Source organism: Rattus norvegicus, chromosome 8 (genome assembly GCF_036323735.1).
Source record: "Rattus norvegicus strain BN/NHsdMcwi chromosome 8, GRCr8, whole genome shotgun sequence".
Classification (NCBI taxonomy): domain Eukaryota; kingdom Metazoa; phylum Chordata; class Mammalia; order Rodentia; family Muridae; genus Rattus; species Rattus norvegicus.
Window position 1 is genome coordinate 15,113,489 of NC_086026.1, and position 14,733 is coordinate 15,128,221.

Here is a 14,733-nt window from a genome sequence, read left to right on the forward strand (position 1 = left end):
AACTTTTTTCTTCACAGGTAAAACCATAGGAAGACTTCAATATTCTTTTCTGTTTTATGTTGCAAAACAGAAAAAAGTTGGCTTGAATGCTTATATAGTTTGAAGTAACATCCTCCAACAATATATGCATAAACCGAGCACAGAAAAGAATGCTTAATATACTATGATAAAGAAGGACCCCTGGATCCAAGAACCTTTAATGTTGGCTAGAATGGGAGCAAGTTACTTTTAAAACAAATGTGTTTGTCCTTACAAGGCAAAATCTACTAATAGTTATCTAGAATTTAGGTGTTTGCCTTTGCTTTGAAATATATTGTGTCATATTATGAAAAGAAAACTAATGCCTAGCAGTCCTGATTTTTCTCTTTCAGTGTTTGTGGAACAGGTATGATGATGAGCTTTTAAAGCACTCATACATGAGTGTTTCTTTTTTCAGTGAATTACCTTGTGATCCCCTCTGTTTTAAACATTTTCTTTTCTTTCTCTGCTAGAAAGTTTTTATTCTGGCTGATCTTATAATTGGAACTTTTAAGACTATTGAAATTGTTTCTACTGAGATAATTTGTTGAGACACAGTCTGGTTGCATCATGTATAAGAAACTGATTCATGGCAAGAATGCTCTGAGAATGGATAAAAATGTAACAAAATTATTTCCAGAACAAAATGTCTGTCATCAAATGCCATACGGATGACTTCCTTAGGATACATCCTCACTCGCACACCCTAAGGAGCTTCACCATCAATTTGGCTTCTTTTTTTAGGGGGTGATAAATGTGTTCCACCTTCTCAGCTCACCTAGACAAAATGCTCAGTTCTTACAAATACTAAATGAAAACTTTAAAACACTCTGATTTTTATCTTAGTGGAGAAATAAGAGCAAATTAAACATTAAAAACAGTTGTTCAGACAGTAGGCTTGTCTCTTTTATTTACCTTGAAATAACTCCACTTGGTTGGTATTTTTTCTGCTTTGTTCTGGTAGCTTCTGTTATTTGCTATCTTCTATCTATCTATCTACCTATCTATCTATCTATCTATCTCTCTATCTATCTATCTATCTATCTATCTATCTATCCTCCATCTATTTATTTATATTAGTTTTGAGACAAGGTTCTCGGTAGATTGCCCATGCTAGTCTCCAAGTCACAACTCTCATTTCCCAGCCAGTCAACTGCTGGAATGACATGTGATGGTTACCTCAGCTTTTAGCTAGCAGTTTAAAAACAGAAAAAGGTATGCTTACAGTTCTGAAAGTTAAATTTGTAGCAGCATAAGCCTGTAATTAAGTAATTCACATTTTGTTTTATAGACATTTTCCTCCCAAATAATTTATTTTCTTAAAACTGGGGAAAGTTGTCAACCCTTTTTCTTTGTTTCGAATTGAACTGAAGGTGAGTATTGATGGAAAGATGAAGAGACTATTTAGAGTCCAGTTAAACATGCATGTAATTCTGTTCAGGGCAGAGATCATCTCTCCTGTGCTGTCTGTGTGGGGCTCCTAGGATTAGATTCCATCATTATGTACTGCCTCAAAATGTCTGCAGCCTGTTGCACAGACCTGGACGCCATGTCTATTTGAGGAGTTGAAATTGGCTCATTTTAGGCTGATCTCTTTCTTTTTGGTTATACCTGCATCATATTTTTAAAATCCTAAACAGGGGAGCTTATAAGCAAAACGAATGGACTGTGAGCAGTAAGCCTAAATTACTCTCTCAGTAGATTTACTGCTCTTTCAAGGGAAGTAATGAGGAGAATTCACATGGGAGCCCATTATCCTTAATCTGAGCCCACAGTGTGCCACTCTTGAGAAACTCACAATTTGAGTAACTTTAATGAAATGGTTACTTACAGCGAGAGCTCTGCTTTCTTCAATTCAGACTTCGTTTCCACATTTCATCTCTCAGGAGGCACGCTCTTTTCTTTGACCCTCACTTTACTTCCTGTTTTCTCTTTCCTTTCTTTAGTTTTTGGCTGCTTTCTTGGATCTTACAAGCAAATGGTGTTACCTGTTGCTTCAAAAGAACTTTCCCAGAATCAGCACTAAAGCTGGTGCTCCAACACCATCTGAGCAAACTATAGCACCATATTCGTGCATGAGGGTGTGGATGAAGCCCCTGTAAGAGGGGCAGCCCCTTCATTGCCTCTGAGATCAGTAATGATTGGCCATTCACTTTTCTGGGTTGCACAATCTCATCAAAGCAGTTGGGACTTCTATTTAAAACTTTGAAATAAAATAGAAAAATGATGGCTATCTTTACACACAGGTCCAGTCTTTTAAATTAAATTAAGTAACTAACTAACTAACTAAGTAACTAACTAACTAACTAAACTAACTAAGTTACAAATTAATATGAGAAAGCAACTCCCTATTAGCCCTAGCTGATCTCAGACTCATTAAGTAGCTCAGACTGGCTTCAAACCCAATCCTCCTGCCTGGGTTCCATCCTCCTTAGATGACTGTCGGGAGCCTCTACTCTGGAATCACCCAGTTGTTTCTAAGACATCACTTTAAGAATCCCAGGCAGCCTGACCCCGGGAAGACTGTTAATTGTTTTCCTATGAACCCGGAACTCACTGGATTTGCACCTAGTGTCTCGGTCTCATGTGCTTCTTGAAGTCCGTTCTTTCCCTTGACACATTCTCCATCCTGCAACTGAGTCCTGTGGTCCAGACCAGTTTGCTCCGCTGTGAACTCGCAGGGATTCTTCCCACACTTCTGCCGCCTTTGCTGTGGTGTGGATACTCGTTTGTTTTCCCCACTGAACAGTTCGAATTCAGTCTTTGCTAGGCCTCCAGCAGTTTCCCTTAGTTCATGCCTCTGAACTCAACACTTGCTCTCTCAAAAGTTTCCCTCACTGTCCACTGTGGGCTTTCCGAGAGGTGAGCAAGGACCGTGGCACAGAATGTTCACAAACCTGTAAGCGCCTTAAAGAACAGATACGCCTAGGGCTTGCTTCCTTCCTTTTTTGTGGCTGACAATACCTCTCCTTATTTTTTCCTGAAGGAATTAGGAAAGAACATAGAAAAAGAGCCCAGAAAGAGGGAGGTGGGGTGAAATAGGTGAAGCAAATACTGGTTGATGTGGGAGCGATGGTGTATGAGATCAGGCTGTTCTTCCCACTTACCAGACAAGAGCTGAAAAGGCTCAGTGCTTCGAGGCCTTTCTTAGAGCTTACTGTCAAAACAGCAGCAAAGATCACTTCTTTGTCTAGAGCTTGGTTGGAGTTTGACAAACACTACTGTCAAAGGTAGCCTCACTTTACTTTCAGCCGAGTCTTTCTCAATATTCACTCCCTCACCATCTGGTACCCGTGTTTTCAAATGCTTTAGAAGGTTTTCTTTTTTTCAAATAAGGTATTAACTTTATTTTTAGATACAGATAAATTCCCTCTCTCTCTCTCTCTCTCTGATTATCTCTGATGCATGAAATATTAGATATTAATGTTATGAAAAATTAACTATGTGTTTATGTCTGTCTGTATTTCTCTGTGTGTCCCTATCCCTGTTTCTGCCTCTGTTCTCTCTCCCTCCCCACTTTTGTGTGTGTGTGTGTGTGAGAGAGAGAGAGAGAGAGAGAAAGAGAGAGAGAGAGAGAGAGAGAGAGAGAGAGAGAACTGTGGAACTATCAAGTGAAGCACTGTACATACATGAAATGATGAAAAGAATAAAGTGCAAAGAACATTTTAAGAGTAGGTTACAGCAGGAATCTGTACATGCAATAACATAGCAACCACTCAGAAGAGGTTTGGAAGGAAGTCATTGAACACTTTCTTTAGTCTAGGTTTTAAACAGCAAGCTACGGTCTCAGTGACAGGCTCAACGACTGATGTAGATAGCAGTTTCTCTGTTTGGTTTAAGGTGTATTTCACTTTCTTGAGGGTTTATATAGTTTGGCAAGTTAAACCTCAACCCCCAATACCTATAAAACATTGGTTTTGTAAAGCAAATGAGATGATATAATTTTTATAAGATATAATTTAATAAAACTCTTACCTAATGCAAATTCTGGGAACTATCTCTTATGCATGAATTATTAGATAATATTAATGTCACGAAGAATTAAGTCTTAGACATTAACATGTTTTCATAGTAGTAGTGTTTCATTTCCCTGGGTAATAATTTGTTTAAAGTATGCTATAATCATATAGAGATTATACATATATTATCTTTATAATAATTTTCCCTTAAATCCCTATAGAATAAGGTCTAGATTAATATTGATATAGGTCTTCATATCATTTAAAAATAATTTATACTGATTCATTTTTATTTTATACTGATAATAATTTATAGTGATTAAAATTAATTAAGCATTAATTAATGCTTAAATGACCACATACATTCTCTGAAGTGGAAATATTAATTACTAGTAATGAGGAAAGTAGGCAAAGTGCTCTTTAAAAACATTTCTGTCTATCAGGGTAAAATATTAAATTACAATAACAGCACATTCAAGATTCAAACTTGTTCTTGGTGCTTTACTTCCAACACAGTATTTTCATGAAGACTTTCATGCTGTAAGAGAAACAGTCTCACATGGTGAGGTAGATTAAAGAAGAAAACCAAGCTGTGAATCACTGGTTGAGTTTAAGATGACAGCATTCTCTTATGTAGATACCAAATCAGGAGTAGGTGGTATCTGTTTATTAGCTTGGTAAATGAAGACTACAATTTCTAGATACATTCATTCAAGGCAGGCAAACAATAGATAAAACACAATTCAATTTTTAGGGCAGTTAATTTTGAGATAAAGAAAAATCATATTAGTACTTAGATGGCAAGCATCTTTACAAAGAGACCTGAGTGACTGACAAAATGCCACCTGCGTTTCTCCTGTCCTGCATCTCAAGTGCAAATGCAGACCCACACGTCGAGGTACTCAACTAGCAAGTGCAACTAGCAAGAGAGTTATGCTCTCTCTGTAAAGGCATCTTCTCTTCCCCTAGTGAGCTATGTGAGTACCGCTATCTAGATAGGAGAAGGTCCAGCAAAGGACTTCTGATGCCTTGTGCTTGTAAATCAACTCTTCTGCAATATTTCCTGATCACGTGTTTTCCTAGACTTATTCTCCGCTCCCTCTGTCTGTTGACAGAATGTCAACCTCACATTATTTCTAGGAGTATTTATCTCATTCCCCTTTTATTGTTCATATAGAATGTTATTAACAAATCCTCATGTGTTCATATTTGCTATGTTAAACTTGGGGTACGGAGATACAGACTGCACTGAACAAATGTCCATTCTAATATACCTTCAAGAGAAGTCATTCAGGAAAGAAACACGGATGAGGTTTCTCATATGCACATGTGAGCTTTGAAGAGCTGTGGAAGGAGGAAGATCTGTTTCTTCTGCTGTTAACACTCAGCCTTTGTCAAGAGAAGGAAAGTTTCTTTCTGCGTATTTCATAAAGTTTAACTATAATTATTTGAATACTGACTCATAATGTTTTATAGTTTGTTTGGGGTGTGTGTGTGTGTGTGTGTGTGTGTGTGTGTGTGTGTGTGTGTTTCTGCAGGCAAGGTCACACTGAGTGGCCTACTCTGGCTTCAGACTTTCAAACTTCCTGCTTTAATGTCCAGAGGGTTGAGATTACCGACATGCACCCCATGTCCAGCATTTTAAATACCCAACAGATTGCATCTTGTTGGTTAACCCCTTTCATTTCAAGTGTCTACCTCTTGGACGTGCAACTTTAGTCTGCTCCCTTGAACTGACTTCGGTTACTTTTTCAATCAGCTTCAGTCACTACCTTTTAAGATGTTCTGATTCTAATGTTGTATTCAAATTAGACTCAGTTGATTCCCTCTCTTGATCCAATAGAAGTGGATTCTCGGATTCTTCTCTCAAGCATTTTCTCCAATGGCCTGCTAGCATCTCCAAGTGTGTCATGTTAACATTTGTTCAAATTTTAGTTCTTTCATAATGGCTCCTCTGACATACATGAATAGCTGTGTGTTTTTATGAGCCTGTTACAGCATATGATCTTTCACTGCATGATCTTTCAAGGCATGGTCTTTCCTTGAAAAACTAGAATATTTCAAAATGCAACACAAGAACAGTGAATATCACATTAGACTTTTACTGTCCTGAGTCCCAGTGAAACTGCCAAGAGTCAACATGTATGGGAACTGGTTGTCCTGATCAACCCAACCCACCATGATCACTGTGATATAACCTGTAGCCTCCGGCAACATTAATGCCCGTTCAAGGACATTGTGGTATTTGAGATAAGGATTAAGGTGCTAAAATGTCTCTCTTTGTAAATAGTAAACAAGTATTCTAAGTGCCCACAATTTTGTGCTTCATTTGAAATCTTTTCCTAATGTACACTGACATGAACAGACAGACAGACCATATCTACACTTCATGCTAAGGTAATGTATGAAAACAGTTTACCTTTTGTTCCAAATGTCTGGCATTTGCTAGTCTAATATGGGTGTGTTTTTGTGTTCTTTTCTATTTTTCCAAATATTCTTTGTAACATTTTGTTGTTCCTGCAGTGTAAACCACATACTGGCATACCTTTGTCAGTTTTATCTTACATAAGGTTTGTTGGTGACAGAGAAAGGCCATCCTATGCTTACAAAAACAGAGGTGGGGACTTCTTAAACCTCCCATTTGGGAGCTAGAAGAATTACAGAGGGAGTCTCTTTCTCACTTAGAACCTAGAAATCTTTGAAATGCAGTGGAAGATAGGTTTTCTTTAAGTGAATTCTTGGCAGGAGTACCTTAAATGCTCGTTGTTAAAATTAGAACTTCCTCACAATGGTTTGCCCGATGATGAATTAAACTTTTTGAGCATTTCTTCAGACACTATCCTAACACCTGCCCCATAGGTTGGCTCAATGAGGCAGTGCTGACAAGTAACAAGAAGTTAGCAGTCGTGACAGGCAATAAACATTTTTGATTCGACTGAATTCTTTTTTTGTACAGTAATGGCATAATCATCCTATCTTTCCAAGGTCTATGCTTCATAAGTTATATGTGTGAAGTTACTTAAAGATGATAGTCAGATAAAGAATGATTCATTCATGAATGAGCTTGCGATTTGCAAGCAGCTAGTGATTGCCTGCCTCCAGGATAGTCACAGCTTCTTCTTTTCCTTTGTGACTGCTTATCCTGTGTGTAGAGGGGGGAACTATGCATTCATTTTGCCAGGTAGTTCTCAGCATGTCTTCTTGTCTAGGCAGGGAGGAATGCAACTTTGCACCCCAGATATTTCTCCTCTCTCCTTCTGTCTCTGAACACATAGGTGAGCTGTGATCTAGCTCCAGGCTCTTGCCACAGTACTTCAGTAAGAAAGGATGGCAAAAGAGATAAGGTGCTGGTCACCCAAGATGTGCATATACTACTAGGTAAAAGATAGCACACACCTTGAAGAACTTAAATGCACTGTGAACAGCAACCCACTATTCTGTAATGAGTTAAAACAAAATAGTACACAAGCCGCAGGGAAGAGTGATTTTAGTATCACTAAAGAAATAAAACTAACCCCCAACTAATAATTTCTTACAGAAGAGAGTACATTGGAGGTCATGGTTCTGGAGACTTTGCTAAGTCAGTGTACATGAAGAAGAGCTCTGGTTACTGACTCTTGGGCTGTCATTTTGAAGCCTAGTTGTGCCTCCTAGAGAATAACACCTTGCTCTGATTAAACCTCTAAGTAGTTTATTAAACTAGTTAACGCAAGATTTGGGAAGTATATCACAATACATGGACACTTCAAATAATAGTGACCAAGAAACTGTTTGTAGAAAGCAGCTCTCTTAGCAAATTAGTGTCGCTCTTTAAGCTGACAGGGATTGGATCAACCACATCTGGACATAGAATGTGCCATCTCCCTTTGAAACACCAGGCTACCATTCTACCATCATACAAAGCACCCACTTCATTTCCCTGTGACTTACTGCCTTCTCTTGTGACTGAGGGAAGGAATTAAAAACCCTTGTGACCTGCAGTTGGCATGCTCACATATAGCCATATGAAACATATTGTGAAAATTTTCAGATTTGAATCATTGAGCTAATCGTATGTTTCAGAATGATCTATATTTGACTGACATTTCTGTGTTTCTTCTCTCAGTGCATATTTTCATAAGTCTAATCTATCAAGATGAATACTACAAGCTTATGGTATCATAATATACTATATTCCAAGATGGAATATTAAATGGCATTTACTCTGTGCTCTTTATACTGTCCAATGGTGTCTACCTAAGAATCCCTCTCTGGATGTGTGTGTGAGTACATAGGCCCCTGTCCACAGGGTCTCCACTTAAATTAAACCAGAGCCTAAGGAGGCGGGTTAGAGCAGTCCTGTCTTATTCACTAGGCCCAGTATTGATCTGGTATTGTGTTCAGGACTCAGCAATGTGTAACACGTTCTTGCATTTGTTTTATTTCTTATTTATTCATATTTTTTGGTGCTAGAGCTTGAACGTGGATATGTCTGATAGTAGTTGGAGTGGTATGTACGTGCCAATATTCCTGTGTGCTTAATTCCAACCCCTGTTCTACCGACATGTGTAGAAGGCTTTAAGAATTAGCCTGTAAAGAATCCAGCTTGCCTCTTTTCCGTTTGAGATTTATAGACATAAACAATCCTTTTATGACTTTTCTCGTCAGAATCATAGGAAAGGGAAACTAAGCTTCACCCTATAGAATGAAAGGACACCTGTCTGCTTCCAGTTTGCTCCTTCTTTCATGGGTTAATGATCAATTATCAAATGATCTTGGCCACCCTTCCCTCCAGAACAGTATATCTGGCTTCCATAATTCATGACTTCTGTAGAGACTTTTGCCAATTACTAGAATTCAGTTTCAGTGAGTTAAAGTCAGTATCCCCAGTTCTCATTTCTGCCTTGCTCAGAATTACTCCTGTTACCACCCGTTACCCTTTATAATAAGTAGATAAAACATCGCAGTGTAGAATTTCCAGTATGCATCTCCTAGCTGGTGGTGGAGAGAACTGTGTTATGATTGTATGATTGTTGAATGTAGTATTCTATTCATTCAGCCTGTTTCTCACTGCATGGGCTACTCTGATTCCCGGACTCATGATTATTGTTCATTCTCATGTATTTTGCTACTTATTTTGTTCAGAGAAAGAAACTCATTTGTACCTTTGACTCTTGACTCTAGATTGCTCATTCACAATTTTGACCAACAGAGTGGGGTAGAATTGGTATACTGAAATTCAGATGGTTTCCTAAGAGTCTATAGCTTTTGGATTTGTAAGAATGCAAAAAGGTAGTTGTATCATGATATCAGCTGCATAGGGGGTGTCATAGGAAAAGGGAGAGACATCCAGAAATTGGCAGTTGCTGCAAAAATTTGAATTAAACTTGGAGGTTCGTGGGGGAAAGAAATCCCTTGCAATCCTGGTGGAAGCAGTCGACTGTCACAGCTGAGGATGCTGGCACATGGTGTTTGAGGAGCCTCACGTGCCGCTAGCAACGGAGTCCTACCGTAACTGTGGCCTTAACATGCTGGACTTAGAAAGGGAAGGACAATTCAGAAGTTGGATAAGGATGAAGGATCAATGAAGAGATTGTCAGAGAAGGTCACTATTTTAGTGTTGACGATTTTGTGATCAATGTCACCTGAAATAACAGTAACTATGCTTCACTTGTGTAGATGGACTGAATCTGCTTAAATGGTGTCAGCGGAAGAAGAGTGCTAAGGTAGATGCTTTAGTTCATCTGTGCTTGTAGAGAAATGAGCCAAAGAGGAACTGTTCATTTCTTGAGTACAATACTGCAAAACTACAAAGAAGCTGAGCCTAGCCATTGAAAAAAAACCAAATTCCAACTCTAGTCTCTCCAAGACACAGAAAATGAAGAAAAAAGAAAACACATTATCAAATATAATCCCAGAGCTTTCCCAAGTAACTGCAGTCAAGAGACAGAGATGTCAAGTGTATGGTCAAGCATTCTGTCCGCCTCAGAATTTCAAGGTAATGGAGGATGGGAAATAGGTGAGAAGAATGTAATTGGAGTAGAGAGTTGGGGTCTGGCAGAAACCTTTGCCGTAGTGCTGTAGAAGATGCAGAGGACTCACTTGGAATTGTGGATAATATCACCTGAAGGGGTTCCTAACTATAATTTGGTCTTGTATCAAAAATATCTGTATTTTCTTTTTGTGAGCAGTGTAGTACTCATTGTATCTAATGACTATTAGTTTCTGTCACAACAAAGCCTCTTCATATATGTCTGTCATATGCATAAAAGAATGTAGTAAGAAACGAAGTATAGTGTATTGGCAAATATTTAAAAAACTGAACAAGGGCGGTGGAGATATTTTTACACTCGGTATCTCTAAGGGAATGTGTGACTGACACCAGCCTGTCTTCAGAGTCTACTAGAGTTAACTACCTGGCCCTTTCGAGTTGTTTTCCAAAATCATGCTTCATGAGACATTCACATCTTTTAAAAGAAGCGTTGCTAATTATTTTAATGAGCATAGGGTTTAAAAATTAGTATCATATCAATTCTATACTCCAACATTAAATACTCAGAGTACTTTGGTTAATCTCACTTAGAAACCAACTCACACACAGAAAGGAGAGTTAAACACATCTCATTACAAAGGAAGGACATTTGGGTTCCTGAACCTGGTCCTGTTCTCCGCAGTCAGGATGAGTCTCATCAACCTCATACTCAGCATAGAGATAACTGGAGCACATCCATGTCAGAAAAGACTGCTCTAACTCCTGTGTGCACCATGGGCTGGCACAGCTACCACCCAATGAAGACTGGGGCGGAAGATAATGGTGAAAAGAAAGGCAAAGTGAGAGGAAGGTGTCAATCACCTCAACCCAGGGTAAGGCTTGATTCTGGAGACACATGGGCAGGTGGTGTGCGGTATGTGAACTGTGGAGATGCCATTTGTAAGAGCTGTATGTGAACTGTGGAGATGACGTTTGTCATTTTTAGCTGTCTTCCGTATTTTGGGGGTTTTATACAAAGTGTCTTTGCCCTTTGCTGTGCCCTGAAGGTTTTTTTCCATTTCTTTCTACTTTCTTAGCTCTCGGGTTTTACACTTAATAGTGTTCAATCCACTTTATTTTTCGTTTTGGAATTTGCGTGTGTGTGTGTGTGTGTGTGTGTGTGTGTGTGTGTGTGTGTGTGTATCTCTGTGTGTGTGTGTATGGTGAGGGACTTCTCTCCTTCGACTGTTTTACATGTGGACATACAAATTTCCCATTACAGTCTCTTAGAAAATGCTTGTGTTTAGCATTATTATTTCTAAAAAAGAAAACTAAGCCAACCCCAAACCCCAAACAACCACAGCACCAAGCTTTGTGGACTGTAGACACATGGGCGCATTCTCTGACTCTGTTCCCGGGATGTTTCCATTCCTGTTACTTAGCTGTTCAGCTAGGGCCTTTCTATCTAGCCCAGGCTGGCGCCCAGCCTGCTGCCCCAGCCTGCTGCCCCAGCTTGTCCTCCATTGCTGGAATTAGAGTTCCATGCTGCATCCAGCATCAGGCCATTCTGATGGCTACAGCTTTCAGTACATTTTGAAATTAGGTGGGGTCAGACTTCTACTTCAGTTCTTCTGGACTTTTTGTTTATCTTGCTTTTGTGGCTTTGGCTATTCACCTTTTGGCTATTGTCTGGTGGATCAATACAAACTTTTGGCTGGATATTGCAGTTGTGTGAAGAGATTCAACGATACTCTAACAAAAATCACATTCATTCTGTAGAACACTTGGGCATCTTGGCTATATTGATTTTTCTAATATCTAAACTCAAGATATATTTTCATTCTTTTTCAAAATGGTTTCTCTTCCACTTCTTTCTTCAATGTTTTGTAATTTTCACTTAGAGATCTCTCACCTCTTTTGTTAAGCTTATGTATATCTGACTGTTTGTATAGTTATTATTTCCTTGACTTCTACTTCTGACAATTCACCATTGGAGAACAGCAGTGTAACTTGTTTACTGTTTTCCATTTGCGAGATCCTTCATCAATGAATGGTGAGTTTGTCTTCATTCTGATTTTCAGACCACTTATATTGACTCTGCGTTACAGTCAGGACTAGCAGTGTAATGTTAAATATAAGTAGTGAAAAACGACATCCCAACCCTTCTGTGTGTGTGTGTGTGTGTGTGTGTGTGTGTGTGTGTGTGTGCATGCCAAGGGTTTTATATATGCTAAGCATACATGTTACTGAGCTACAACCTTAATCCTATAGAGTGTTACACACACACACACACACACACACACACACACACACACACACATGCACGCACTCCTCTATGCATTATCTGTATAAAACAAAGGGATGTTGAATTTTATCAAATACATTTTATATGTATTTAGAGGATCATATGAACCTGTCTTGTTGGTTGATTTGCATATGCAGACGTGTTCTTTCTTCCCTGGGATGCATCCCTCTTCTTCACATTCGTCACAGTCATCCTTCTAACATACTGTCAGAATTAGCTTGCAGATATTTTTTGGCATATGTATGTGTGTGTGTACACACACACACACACACACACACATACACATATATATGTATACATATTCATATGTGATGGTATTCAGCAGTATGAAGTGTATTTGCATATACATGCATGTGTGTGGAGTCCTAGGTTGATGATATCAGGTGTCTTCCTCAGTTATTCTCGACCTTATAAATTGAGACATCATTTCTCCCAGACCCCACACTTCCATGGACGATACCCAATCTTTGTCTCCAGAGCACTTGGATTACATGGGTTCTGTAGATCCACGCTCATTTCCTCAGGCTTAGACGGCAAGTGCTTTCCCTCTTCAACCGTCTCCCCAGCAAGCATTTGCTAGCGTTTTGCTGAGAATTCTATTATATTTAAAAGCACCAGGAGTTTTTGGCTATGGTTTTCTTCCTTGGGTCTTTGATTCTGTCTGTCTATGTAGTCAGGTTGTTTGTATGGATCTCTAGGGGCCCTTTATGTTCCTGTTGTGTTAGCTGGATGTCAACTTTTTCGTCTCTAATTTTATTTATTGCCTCTTATCTCCTCAGTCTAGCATAGGTGTTCATTATACTTCTATCAGCAAACTATCTTCAGCTTGCTGGTCTTTGTATCTTTTGTTCTTATTTCATTTCTATTGCACATTTACTATTTTTTTCCTATTAAACATGTGTTCATGTTTCTCTGGTTTCTTGGTATTAGTTTGTCTAAAATATGGTATGTATTGTTATAAAATTTTCTTAATAATATGAAAGTATATGAGAATGGAACCTTATATTAATAGTTTTCAGCATGTTTTAGTTTGTGTTTGTCTTACACATTTTAAAATTTCCTTTGTAAAATTTTCTGTGTGACCCATTGGTGGCTCAAAAGTAACCCAATTTCCATATTGGCATACCATCCAAGTATTATTGATTACTGATTTGTACTCAGGAACAACACTTGGTATTGTTTCAGCTTTTAAATTTTCTGAGTGTCCTTTTGTTTTGTGATGTGTCATATGGGGCAACTCACAAATGTTTCACGTGGCAATGTTCATTGGGTAGCAGTATGATAGGATGTTTCGTGAATGTCTGCCAGGTCCATTGTGTACCCAATTCATGTTTATTCTAACTCCACTGGGGTTATTCATCCATTGGGGAGAATGGAGTGTGAAAGTCTCCAACTGTTACCACACTGGAGTCTGTGCCCCCTTTAGGTTAACTGATACTTGCTTTCTATATATGGTGCTTTGATACTAAATGCATAGAAACTTATGCTTGCCATTGAGTCTTGCTGAGACAGCCCCTTTATCTTTATACAACAACCTCCCTTTTCCATTTGCTGTTCCCGAATCAGAATTCCCTTTACGACATTAATAGAGCTGTGCCTACTGTCTTTGAATTCTGTTTCCGTGTGTGTCTTACCTTTCTCTCCTGTTTCATGCCTGGCATGCCCTGACGTATAGTAAATGTCTTATAAGAAACATATCATTGAATATTCATTATTATTATTCATTTCATTCTTTTTTCTTAATGATTTATTATGTTAGATTCATTTAACAGTGTGGTAAAATATTTAAAAATTACCTGCTACTGATGTTATCACAATTTACTACAAGCAACATTTCCCACTACCTAATTATGCCTAGTTAATATCAAATATTTATAGCTTATTTTGGATAAGTAACAAAAACCATCCACATTTGTTCACACTTTGTTCATTGTGGAAGTTACATGGAATAAATTTTCAAAACAGAAATACTTTTAAGTTTAAATTACTCTTCAAATTTTAGACTTGTCAGTGTGACTTCTGCTTTTAAAGGAAAAACCTCAGTGTATAATTTAGTAGTCACAGGCTTAATAACCTTTATACTCAAATGTTTAAAACACTTTTAAGAAACATGTTGAAAGATATGTGTGAAAGATTTCAAAATTTCAATGTTAACATTACTCTGTTCTTCTCTCAATATGTGCAAATACATACAAATTAGATACAATACAATTAATTATATATCTTCAATAATACAAAACACCTGTCTCCTTTCCTAGCTGTATTGATCAGTGGATAAAGTAAAAAAATCTCTGTACTGTTCAAGGCACCAAAAGAGAAAAAAATGTTTTAAAAATAAAAATTTAAAGAATAGTTTCAAAAGTAAAATTCAAATATTGCATAATATAATTCAACTGCAAATATGACTATATACTATAAAAGAATTTTTAAAAAGTTTTTTACAATCTACAACAAATCTCAGGTTCTCATTCTGAAAAAGAATTTATTGTAAGTCTGCATTT

At 38.0% G+C, this 14,733-nt stretch overlaps 1 protein-coding gene across 5 annotated transcripts in view; it reads right to left on the reverse strand.

Moving 5' to 3' along the window:
- The window catches only part of Cntn5 (contactin 5), a 1,231,995-nt gene that overhangs the window by 96,065 nt on the left and 1,121,197 nt on the right, over positions 1 to 14,733 (reverse strand).